The sequence below is a fragment of the Perna viridis genome, chromosome 7 (assembly GCF_037379345.1).
Source record: "Perna viridis isolate PV_CMFRI_1.1 ecotype Kerala chromosome 7, ASM3737934v1, whole genome shotgun sequence".
NCBI classification, from domain to species: Eukaryota; Metazoa; Mollusca; class Bivalvia; order Mytilida; family Mytilidae; genus Perna; species Perna viridis.
Window position 1 is genome coordinate 28,874,189 of NC_142451.1, and position 12,892 is coordinate 28,887,080.

Here is a 12,892-nt window from a genome sequence, read left to right on the forward strand (position 1 = left end):
ATCAGTTGCAAGAGTACGAGGAAAGGGAATTGTGGGAAACAGATATCGAAAATCGGTGAAATTTTGAAGATACTTGCAACAGCTTTCTGACTAAACACAAAAGCACATAATGGGTCGCCATCGAGTTTTTTTTTTTAAATGAAAATGAAGTAATGCAGGTCGTATTAAAATGGTAGACCAAAAAGTCAACTTTTAAATGCTAACTAATTTTAACGCAAGCCTAGAATTTCTGGCGCAGAACCCGGAGTTAATTTAACTTTACCATTGAATCATATGCTATTTCAAGTTTACGCACAAAACTTTTGTAACATAAGCTATCAAGAGAACGCATAGGAATCTAAAAATAACATCATTGTTTTTTTTTTTTAATTCTGTATGTAATTCTTTGTTTTCTCATGTTTAAAAATAGATAACCTTGCAAAATGGTTCATTGTCCATTGATCCATTACAATTACTTGATATTCCGCACCACGTGTTATTCTCTATAATTAGTATACGTTGTAACTTTTCTATACGCTTTTAACTTATGTCTTGCAAGTTAAAAATTACTAAAAAAGGAAAGAAATTTAACTGGGTGTCATACTAGTCCTTGCGTCTATTTAGGAGACAGTGGTCTGATCTAAAAAAAAAATATGACTGTCGGACACTGTACAAATATCAAGGTGCATTCAGGTCATACTGCTATTGACGTGTGTTAGATTAACAGGCAGATGCAGGTCACATTGCTAATAGCATGTGCTATCAAGGTGCATACAGGTGCTTGCAGGTCACACTGCAATAGGCATATGCTACCAAGGTGCATGCGTGGATTTGAGCAGATAAAATCATATAAGTAAAGAGTTGAGCAGGAGCACCGACTACTAGATTGGTGACAAATAAAAAAAAAGAATAAGTAAAGATGGGTGGAGTTGAGCAACAGCAGCGACTACTAGATTGGTGACAGATAAAAAATATCAGTAAAGATGGGTGGAGTTGAGCGGCAGCAGCGACTACTAGATTGGTGACAGATAAAAAATATAGGTGAAGATGGATGGAGTTGAGGCACAGCAGCGGCTACTAGATAGGTGACAGATAAAGAACATTTAGGACTGATTGAGCAAAATAGAGATCGAAAGTAGTGATTTAGCATAATACGAGTAACACCCTCTGTCTATGAATTATATTTTTTCCATTTTAATTCATTACAAGGAATATCTTTTATTTCCATTATGAATTTCTTTTTTTTTTTATTTCATACATAAGTATCATCGTATACAGTAGTCTTAACTCTTTTACAAGCTTTTAATGCAAACAATTTGAAACAGAAGTGAAATTTACTTCACAATCTTAAAGACATATGACATATTCAGGTATAAAATCATTTGTATACAATCATTTGATTTCTAAAACTAAATAGGTAAGCTATGCAGATTGCACTGATTAAAACATGGCCGCCACCAACGTGGTAATCATTTTGTGTTATCAGTTGAAATAAGGAAACCAATTTAAACCAAATGATTAATCTTCGACAGGGTGATAAATTTATAAATATGCAATCTTCATATTTTAAAAATCACCCACCAACGCCTTTATTCAATGATCAAATGACATGTATTAAGCAGGGCATCGGTCTGTTTCTATACAAATCTTGCAAATATAGTTAAATTACATGAAGGCAACTACTAGGCCAATAAGAAAATATGTCTGTTTAGGGTTTCCATGGTAGGTGGGTAGGTATTAGTACTTTTTTTAGAACATTTTTACTTGAATTTATTTGGGAAGAAATGAATAACGGGGTTTCTGTCAAAATATCCATACGAATGCTAGGGTAGGCATAAAAAACTATGGTAAGTAAAACACACATATATTTTTTATTTGGCCTTACACAGTAAACATTAAGAAAAAATTAACATTGAGTAGAACTACTTCAATGCTTACACTGTAACTAAATTAAACATATCTAATAAGTTTTTTTTTTAAGAAAATATGTGAAGAGCTTATTAAAATGAAGTACAGAACACAAAAGGCACAAGAATGCGCAGATCAAAAGAAGTACATTTACACAATTTCAATATTATCGAGTATTTGGTCGTAATTTGAATGACCTATAAAACGAAGACCCAGTAAAAAAATAAAGGAAAAACCAAAAAAAGGAAGAATGAATTGATTCTTTTAAAGAGATTTGTGGTATTTTTAAATATATTTTTATGCAAGATATAGTCTGTTTTGCCGATAGCGGTTTTAGACAAATGCTTCGACATAGACGGTAGAATGGTATTTGATAACAAAAATACCTTTTATATTATTGCAATTTCCGATATGCGTGTTTAAAGAAAAAAAAACTCTCATTAGTGACATTTAAATCAAATACTAAAAAGTAAGTACATAGGAAGATCTAAATCAAAAATTAAGTGTCAGTCCTTGTAAGAATCAGACAGTATGTGAAACATGGTATGAAAAAAAACACCATTTTGATAGTGTAATTTGACTATCTGCACCGTTAGAATCAAGGAAACAGACAAGATTTTCCATATCATGTTGCACCATTGAGTTATAATTGCATTGAAATGAACTGAAAATGAACATTTGAAGGGCAGATAACCCTGTCAAAACCTCATTTTTCTAATATTCCATTGACAATTTTCGGAGCAAAGCCAGTGATGCAGAGATCAAATAATGGTCTTTTCAAATAGAGAAAGCGTCCTTGAGTGAAATTATATTGTCAGATCGATGGGTTTCTGACATGCATGTTTCTGATTTTTCTTATTTTGCCTGATTCTTATAAATACTGACACTTAATTGTACACGAGAAGTACTCAAAACCAAAAAATATCAAAATTCACATTCTGCGACTAAGAAGTTCTACGTAGACTCAGCGCTTCAGGAATTTTGAAATTTGTAATATATGAAAGAGTAATCAAGGGAACCAACGTATTCAGGGTGAGACAAGTCTGACTACTGTTTTAGCGAATACCCTCAGGAGTCTTTGGTCCACCAGCAGTGACGTCGACTATTTAAATTGGGATTTAAATACCGCCCAAAATGTTTTTACCTCGCTTCCGCTGGACATTAAAATCTAAAAAAAAATCATTTAGCCCCCACCCCATCCCCCTTTTTCGACCCCGAAATCCTGGATCCGCCCGTGTTCAGGTAATGAATACATAACAGGAATAAGCTGTAGAGCAAATAAAACATTAAATTAATCGTTCCTTCATTTTTCTGGCTACAATGTTCTACAATGTCGGAACAATGAAGTTTATGTGGCAAGTACAATATGACTGTGTTATTTGCCAGTGAACGGTTTAACATGGCAATTAGTTTCTGTTCTATTATCATCAATGGTCAACATATTGCCCATAGTAAGGTATTTATTAAATTTCATAAGCAATCAACTGAACCTGGTGTTTGCTTTGTCCTAAAAGGTAAGTCAAAGCTTTATCTCTATAGTTGACAGGGTAAAAGGCTACAGGACAGCATGTTCCTCCATTGGCAAACTCCCTTTATTTTACTAGTTGCTACTGTGGTATTTTTAATGAAGGAAAAGATTTAGATAGTTATTTTTTCATGAGTCTAAAATAAGGCGATGTTTCATTGATAAAAATGCGATTTAAGATTTAATTATGCATAATGTCATCAATTTGCATGCGCCGCTTCTTCAAGATTCCGACGCCACTAAAATGAACGTCTAATCCTCTCCCCTCCACAAAAAAAGTACTACCTTTAAAAAACGACAGCGACGCATATTCTCGCTTTGTTACAATATGTAATACCAAAATCTGATTAAGATTTTATTTAGTAAACTGTGATTCTCTGTACATGTACTATGTTTCGTATTTCAAATATTTTAGTGGTTCATTTTCAAACTACATGTATTCAATTTTATAAAAGATTATTCAATTATAAAAGTGTTTGAAAATATTCCGCATACCACTGCCCCGAATGGAGCCTTAAACTTCACATTTGCTATCACATTTGTCCAATGAAATGGGAGGTTGTAAGCAACATCAGTTAGGTTGCCATGGTTAAGCCTCGATGTCAAAGCGATCTCAATACCGATTGCGTCGGGACAAGAACATTATCAATATTTCAAAAAAAAAACAACTTTGTTGACACTTAAACCAAATAATCTATAATCGTTTGCGCAAATATGCAATACACAGAAATTTAAACGAATGGTCTGATATACTTGAACAAACATCCGCTATGTGCATGCGTTAATGGACTTGACACATGCTACCAGTTTATAAATAGATCTTTTATAAGCTAATTAACCACGAATAAGGATGAAATATATAAACGCAAACCAAAAAAAATGCCTGGACCAAAATGCATTAAGATTACTATACAAAACATTCAAAACTGGTTGAAAAAGTGTTCATGAAACGACCTTTTACCCAAAAATGTCGTTAAAGGTTTCAGTGAATCGGTTTTCCCATGCAGTTAGACCCAATAGAAGTAATACGTGCTGGGTTCATATTCACTTGTGGTCTACCGCAAAAGTTATAAAAAATATTTCTATTTCGGTCAATGTCATACAAGAACTTCTCAATCATAATTGTTATTGAATCTTTTTAGAACAGTTGGGAGGAAATCTTTTTTTTCTGCAAAAGCTGGATTTCCTTACGTGATAAAAAAAACCCTCATCCAAGCATATACAGTAGATTTGTGCATGTCTTTCTAACAAAACTTTACCTTAACAAACATCAATTATCTTAAAACTTTTATAGGTCAATACAATTCGTGCTCGAAACTTTATTTTCTTCATTTATTTTATTTATAATGCATTATTGTGCTTAGCACCATAGAATATTTAAACGGAATAAAAATGTGAAAAAAAAAACAAAACTTTTTCTAAACACCTGGTTTACTATACAAGCAGAAGTATTCCATAGGGAAATCAAAGAAATAAAGATTTTAAAGGTAATAAAAAAAAAAGAACATGACCCATGAGATACATATCCATTTTGGATAGATATTTACATTTTTTGTTGTATTAGGAAGTGACTGATACGGGGAAGATAGTATCTGAAATTCTCTTACTGTCGCTCGGCATTCCCACTTTCGAGATTTGAATTGTACACTTATTAGTCAGTATATTTTTTACTTGTACAGAATGGTAGGTCAAAGACTAAGTTGTCAAGTTGTCTCTCGCTTAAGAATGATTAGTAACTCTGCTTTAAAAAAAATGAAGGAGCTAATGCACCTATGTATTACATTTCCGTTTCAGAACTAGGAGCCACTACAACCCTCTTTCGGAACTCTATCTGTAATAAGTGATGTGATACTTAGAATATAACTTCTAGTGAGTTTTCTTTGGAGTCGTGCAGATGATTCTGCCAAGCAAGACCCGTGGTTTGAAAAAGCGCACAGTTCTGGTAAACCGTTGATAAACATTGCTCCTACCAATTTCCATGAAAACGAAATCCTAGACCCCCTCCCCCCGAATCTAACTCTGGTTCGATACAAGTTTTATTGTTACTGTAGTTTTATTGCTGCTGTGTTATTCTATAATTATAAAGATGTATTAGTCCCGGATTGTCTTCAGATGAAGCATTACATCTCCGCTTTGAATTTCAGAATAGGATGTCTTTTCACTTTTACGCAGTCAAAATTGAAATTGAAATATTATCACATACTACACAAACATAAATTCATACTTCCGTGTTCTATTTGAACCATGTCCAAAAAAAACAAAATCTGAGGAGTGCCGAAGACGTAAGCGATCATCCGGATTAACAGAAACGTGTAAACATCAGGATTTAGTAGGTACTTTTAAAATAGACGTAAACATTGTATCTATAGGTACATAATAAGTGCATTTAAGTCGAATTTAAAATCTTGAATTCATCATTGTGACGACCGGTTGGTTGATAGAGGAGAAACTGTTTCCGAGAGGGGTGACACGCCGGTCGTTACTTCTGTGATCTTGCACAGCTGGCTCAGTGTGTCGGACTAGTGTAAACAGCAATGTCTGTTCGATTAAAAATATCAACCATAGGACAATAAACTACAATCAATCTATCAATTTAAACAAAACAGGAAACTTAATATCACAATGACTAAATAGCATTGCAGTAGTAAAAACGGCCAAATTATAAATAGTTGTAAAGATTGAGTTGTGTGAGATGTAACGCGTCCATGATTTTGTTTTCTATCGATGTTTTGTCATTCTCTCAAGATGTAATGTCGTTCTTTAAGATGTAACATCGTTCTTTAAGATGTTATGAAAACCATCAAAATATTATATCGTTCTCTCAAGATATTATGGCGTTCTCTCAGAAAATGTATGTAGTACATTCCAAATTTTATGTCGCTCCCACAAGATGTTTTGGTGCCCCACCCCAAAAATAAAAACCGAATTGCTTTATCATTCTTCCAAGATGCCTTAGCGCTCCCTTAAGATGGTATGTCCCCAAAGATGCTGTATCATTTCTGCAAGATTCAATGTCGTTCCCACAAGATATAAGTACAGTATGAATTCATTTATTAATTAGGAAATGGAAGAGTAGATATGATACATACTGAATATTACATGTCAAAATCTGTATCGCATGCTGTATCAACCCAAGACTTCTGTATCATCCCAAGGACAATCGGCCCGAGGGTTGATATAGGTCGAGGGCTGATACAGCATGTGATACATATTTTAACATGTGATGTTCATTATATCATATATTTTAATCGTACTTCTAGTATGGTCTGTGAAAGTATGCGATATAGGTTAAAGGATATAGGGTTTAAACAATTACTTATAATGCATGTACAAAAAAGTTATATTCATATCTAATTATACATTGTATATATAATATGTACTGCGGGAACAACATGATATCACTATCTTTTTAAAGTATTCGGGTACGTCGGTACGTCAAATGTGTTTTGTAGTAACAACATAGTATCTTGTAGGAACGACATGACATCTGTAGGAAATGGCACAATATCATTAGGGACAGACATATCGCCTTGGGGAAACATTAAGAAAAAGTCACATGGCCGCCTTCTGACACAGTATATTATATTCATGATAATTCTTTGCATTGTTAATTGCAATATGCAGTCAAATTTTAAAAATACCTCAGATGTCATGATTTGCTTCATGACTCTCATTACGCCCACCATTTCAAACCGTAACAATCATGTACACTTCCCTCAGTCAAGTCTGTCAAATTTTTTACAATGATATATGAATTTGAAAAAAAAATTGGTTAAAAATAAATTTTGCATCAAATCGATTGAAAAATACATATTGCAGTTACATAATAAAAAAGTTTCCTTGATCATTCTGTATTTTTTAATTCTGTTGTGGAGAGTTTTGCTTGCGGGGTAATGTGTGAAGGTTTTTGTTTCACCCTAAAACACTGGACTTAGTCACGTACGAACAATGAATCTGGCAAAGACGTCAAGGAAATTTACGACTTTGGTGGAACTTGAAACAGAGACTACTGCTGAAAGGTTCGATCAGTTCAAGGGGATAAAGTTAGTAAAGCGGGAAAATGGGAGAACGACTACGAGACATTGCCTCGACAAACAGCGTATTTCAGGTCGAAATGTAACATTTTGAGAGGATATGTCCAGTCTTCAAGGTGGGGTGCGAATTGCTCTACACCACAGACGCTCACATCAACGTGAAACACTCAAACAAAGTTATCTCTTTTTCTGTATTAGTGCTTGTTTCCCCTTTGTTTTCTTTTCCGCTCTTTATAGATTTTTTTTAAAACGTGTATGTAATTAATATATTAAAGCAGTCTGAGAAAAAATAATAACGACATACCAATACATCTTGACAAGGTACTGTATATACATAACTAAGAGCCGAAATAAAACAGCAACTTCATAAAATGGACATTGCACGGAGTCAAGCATTGACATTTACAGACAGATAATTCACTAATAATATGTCATTGAAAACTAAATATAACGCAAATACTTATACTTAGCATTGAAACTTGATTATTAATCATACACGTGAGTATTTTATTTATAGAATATGACGATTTCATGGATTTTGTCATAGTTTTTAACCTAATTTTGTCTCGAATTCGGGTTTAAATGACCATATGTCACCTCTTTTTTTAATTTTCTCTGTAAGCTGTTTTTGTTTTTTTAATTGACCGTTTTTTGGTCTTAAAATAGCGTGCTCGTCTCGAGTACGACAGTCATAGGGTTCAAACTCTGACTTACTCATATTCCAATGACTTTTTAATTTCTAGTCACCGCTTCTTTGACAAATAGGGAAAAATGTAAAAACTAGTTGGTGACATGCATGTACCTGTGGGTTAAGTCCGGCCCAGCATGTCATACTAGTGCAAATCAGGGCATGTTTGATTGACCAAGCTTTTTCGTTCAGGAATGCATCGAATATCTGCCATATGACCTAAATTTTCATTCAACCAATCTTTTTTTAATTCAATTGTTTTTTGCCAATTGTAATAACTGTTGTTTTCGTTTAAGACTTTATTCCCATAACTATGATTTTTTTCTGAGGATAACCCAATATTTCTGATTCTCCCACATTTATCTCTATATCTGTTTATGAAAAGTAATCGCTTCGTTCGTTTTTTGATTTTGATTTGAGATAATATGGAAATTTGACAAGTGGAATCTCTCATCATTTTTGTTTTTGTTTTTTGTTTTTTGTTTTTTTATTTTTTTTGTTTTTTTTTGTTTTTTTGGGTTTTTTTTATTTATTTTTTGTTTTTTTATTTATTTATTTTATTTTTTTTTTGTCATTATCAGTAAAACTTCAATTTTTGATCATAGGATAAAATTAATTTAACATTGTTTGAATGTCCAGAAAATACCGTTTAAATTAACTGTCCAGCTAGCTGAGAAATTTGTTTTGTTTTGTTAAATACTTATATATCATGTGGCGTCACAACCACATCGCTCATTATTGCAATGATTGTATGTAAAGGCACAATAAGTACTGGCTTCAAAGGTGTCTGACTAGTGAAGAGCAATGTCTGTCAATTGGTCAAACGTTCTAAATACCTGCCTTGTGACATTAAACCGTAATTAATCAATCAATCAATGTCATACCTGCTCTACATGTACCGCTATCTAAGATAACCAAGTCGTCTGAACACTTTTTTATTTACGTCATTTTGAAGTATAATTAATGCCGCAGCCTTTTCTTAAACATGTTTTGGTCATGTTTAAAATAAACACACAAAGAAATAAATTGAGATGGTTCAATAATCATAATAACAAACAGAAAGATGTAGTCACTTTTTTCCTTTGCCTTAGTATCAATTAATTAAGACAATGACTATTGAGGTTTGCTTGCAAAAAATGAGGGGCAAAACTAACTTAGCAGAATATTTAAAGTAATAGGTAAATTAAACCTAACGTGATGATACCTGTTGGCTCGGCGTGGTGATATATAACATGAATTCAGTGCCTAGCTTTCAGAAAATTATCGCATGCAAATATACAATGCTGTTTTCGTTGTTCTAGATATACTCTCTGTGCCGGATCCAGAGGGGTTGCAGAGAGTTGGCACCCCATTTTGTACTGGAAAATATGAAATTTTCATGTGTGAAATTGATGAAAAAGAGCAAACTATGTCCTAGTATCCCTCTTTTTCTGAGGAACCTTGGCCGGCTGGCACCCCTCAAAGTGTCTGGAGCACTCTACTGGGTGCATTGTGAACACGTGTACAATTCCAGGGAGGATTTTAAAAAAATCCTCCGTTTTTGACTATTGTACGGTTTCAGATTTGAAAGCATTTTGAATACAGTGCGTTGGCCTCACGCATACTTTAATGTTTAAGTCCGTCTAAAACTAAAATTCAGATCAATCAAAGAACCGATTAGCCCTTCATTTTATGGACTCGTGGAGGTTTGCTTCTTAAAATTACGGAATATGTACTACTCTTTTATCTACCAAAGGATATAATAAATAATATAATAATAACAAACTACTCCTAAACAACGTGGACATGTAAGGTGATGGAGTGAAAACTGTGCAAACCGAACCCCGGTTGTACTTATAAGTAGCAGTCTTTGTAAGAATCATGCAAATTCTGTAAAATGTGATACACCTATAAAAAGACTTCATATTTTTTTTATTTTTGTTATTAAGTTTCTTTAAAGGTCTACATGATGAAATGTATAATTATTCATTCCAATCTGTCTGCTCTTATGAGATAGTCCATAAAGAAAATCCAATAGTTTCTATTGTATTTTAGTGCCATTTACTGTCATCTCCCTTAAATAATGAATTCTACAGTACATTCTATACATTTTTTACCTCCTATGAACAAGGGTTGTATGAAAAGCCACATGATACTTTCTGTTTATTATGACATTTTTAACAAAAAAATAAAAAATAAAAATATGTATGCTTTCCAACCATAAATCACATTTTTGCATGATACTTATGTGGAGTGCTACTTAAAAAACCGTGCAGTTTACAAAGGTTAAATATACATTTAAACTGATGTAAAGATACTTTTGAAAGTGTCTGATTCAGACTAATTACTGAATATTGAGGGTTTGGTTACGACAAGTTTCACTGGAGGCATGATATGATCGATCATTAGCCCCATCCTTTTTATTTTATTCCATTTATTAAAACTGCTGGTTACATGTATATCGGGGAAAACCCGTGTGAATGACCGATAAACATGTTTTTGAATTCTTATCAATAAATGCAGGAAATGAATGAATTGGATTATGATAGGCAATGCAAATAAAATCAACCAATTGGACTCAGTCCTATTTCAAGTTTTTTTCCGGTATTTAATTGCTTTCAAATTCGTCCATAGCATTTCATTCGCACAGAAAAAAAGATACATGGAAAACATTGTAAAGGGCAAAACGATAAATGGGTTACATGTACATATAACTTATAACCATTGCTTACGGCAAATAATTGAAGAAACATTCTAATGGTACGCCAGCAACAGAAAAAAAGAAAGCTACAATGGTACAATGGTCTGTCTATATAGACAAATATTCTACTACATTCAATGAAATTCAAGCGTTATTTAAGTTATTACAACATACGAAGTTTGAACGAGTCACAGACGGACGGACAAGTGTACACCATAAAAAGCCTTTAAAGCAATAGAAGAAAAAAAGATTACTGTAAATTAATTGTTACTCGAAATAATTCATATCGGTAATTAAACAATCTTTGGACTCTAAATATTTGCAGACTCATATAAGTATAATCCAAATTACAAAAGGTATCAATTTATGACAAATATCTTGAATACCTTTAAGCTATCTACTGACCGACTTTTTTGTTGGTTCGTTTTTGTCTGTTTGTTCCTTTTGTATTTTGTTTGTTGGTCGTTTGTTGTTTATTTGGTGTTTTTTTGTTTGTTTGTTTGTTTGTTTTGTTGTTGTTGTTCAAGGGATCAAAATCAACATTGCATACAGTGGATAATAATTTTAAGCCGATAAAAACACAGTATTGACATTTGATATCTACGTTCCTAATTGACGTATATTTGAATACATAGATCTAGGATAGCAGTGAATTTTCCTGTTACTGCGTGGAGTTTGCTAAGGTTGAAAAATATGACGACGTTAAACCAACTGAACTACTTTATATAAAAAAAGTTACTCTATGATCGATTAAGATATTTCTAAAAAGCACAATAATTGTGGTAAAATTGTAATTGGCATGAAAAGATGTTGATTGAAGCGATTAAATGTCAAAATTAAAATTAACCTATAACATTTGAAGCTAGCGCCATATTTGGAGTATCTCATTTACCGCCAGCCGACCAACAGGCCTAGTTTCCGGATTATGCAAATGTTGAATATTTCAATGCATTCTAATGCACAAATAGTTATGCAATATTAATCTATGAATATGTTGGGACGATGCCAATGCAATCCATACTGCAATTATGCAATTCATTCAGCATTAGAATCATGCATTAAATACTTGTTATTCTTTTATGCAAACGTTTGTTATATGATATCAGGCAAAAGTCTACATATAAAAAAGTAAGAGCTTGAGGAAGGAAGTCTTTATCAAAAGATCACACATTAAAACGGTGTATTACATAATTTTTCAAGTCTGTTGTAACTTTTAGGCCAAAGCAAAAAGCTCTTTTTTTCTGAGAGTGTGTGAAATTCACGTGTACCGTGAATTATCTTCTAAGTTAAAAAATGCAGTTTTAATTTCGAGCATCGACATTTTAACAAATTGTCCTTCCTAAAAGATATGACAATCAAACAAATGTTTCTTATTCATCCCCCCTTTTTTCGTATGCGATTCAAATTGTAAACAAACTTGACCTGACTGACACAAGAACAGCTGATTGAGGAATAAAACCACTCTCTATTATTGGATTCCGATTAATCTATCCATAAACAGCTTTGATCAGTTTCACGTAGGCAATCGTTTGATTGATTTTTCTGACCAAAATGAGATGCGATTGCTTTTTATTTTGACTCCGTTTCGCAGTTTGGTGTTTTATGCCCTAAAATTTTACAATAATAACAATAATAATCATACAAGGCTTACCTAGGAACGGGTCCCAAATTTAAATCCAAAACATTGACCTTAAAAAATGGGAAATATTTTGGGGATTTCCCTTAGAAAATCCTTTTACATTGCATTTTAGTATTGATTATTGTTGCACACTGAGGCTGTATGCAGCTTGCTTGCAGTGTAAATTTGCATTGTATGACATAGAATGAATATTGGAATTGATAAGATTTCAGGAGACAACAAACAAATGCGGTAGCATCGTTTCTCCTACTAACTCTAAGCCATTCGACAAGCATCGTGGTTTTTCTATACAGCCGTAAATAAACGTTGTTAAGGTCATTTCGTTATTGATGAAGTCAATCAGAACGGATATTTTCGTTTTGGTTTTATTTCACTATATATTGGACTGAAATTTGGTTGTTTGTGCAATACTTTTTTAAAATATTTTTTAAAATATCTT

At 33.0% G+C, this 12,892-nt stretch overlaps 1 protein-coding gene across 1 annotated transcript in view; it reads right to left on the reverse strand.

The window, feature by feature from the left end:
* Positions 1–12,514, reverse strand: part of LOC148612165 (uncharacterized) — an 85,597-nt gene extending 73,083 nt beyond the window's left edge. Inside the window, exon 1 of the mRNA XM_088593358.1 lies at positions 12,466–12,514. The gene's annotated coding sequence lies outside the window, so the exon portion shown is untranslated. The remainder of the gene's footprint in view (positions 1–12,465) is intronic.
* Positions 12,515–12,892: the final 378 nt, after the last annotated feature.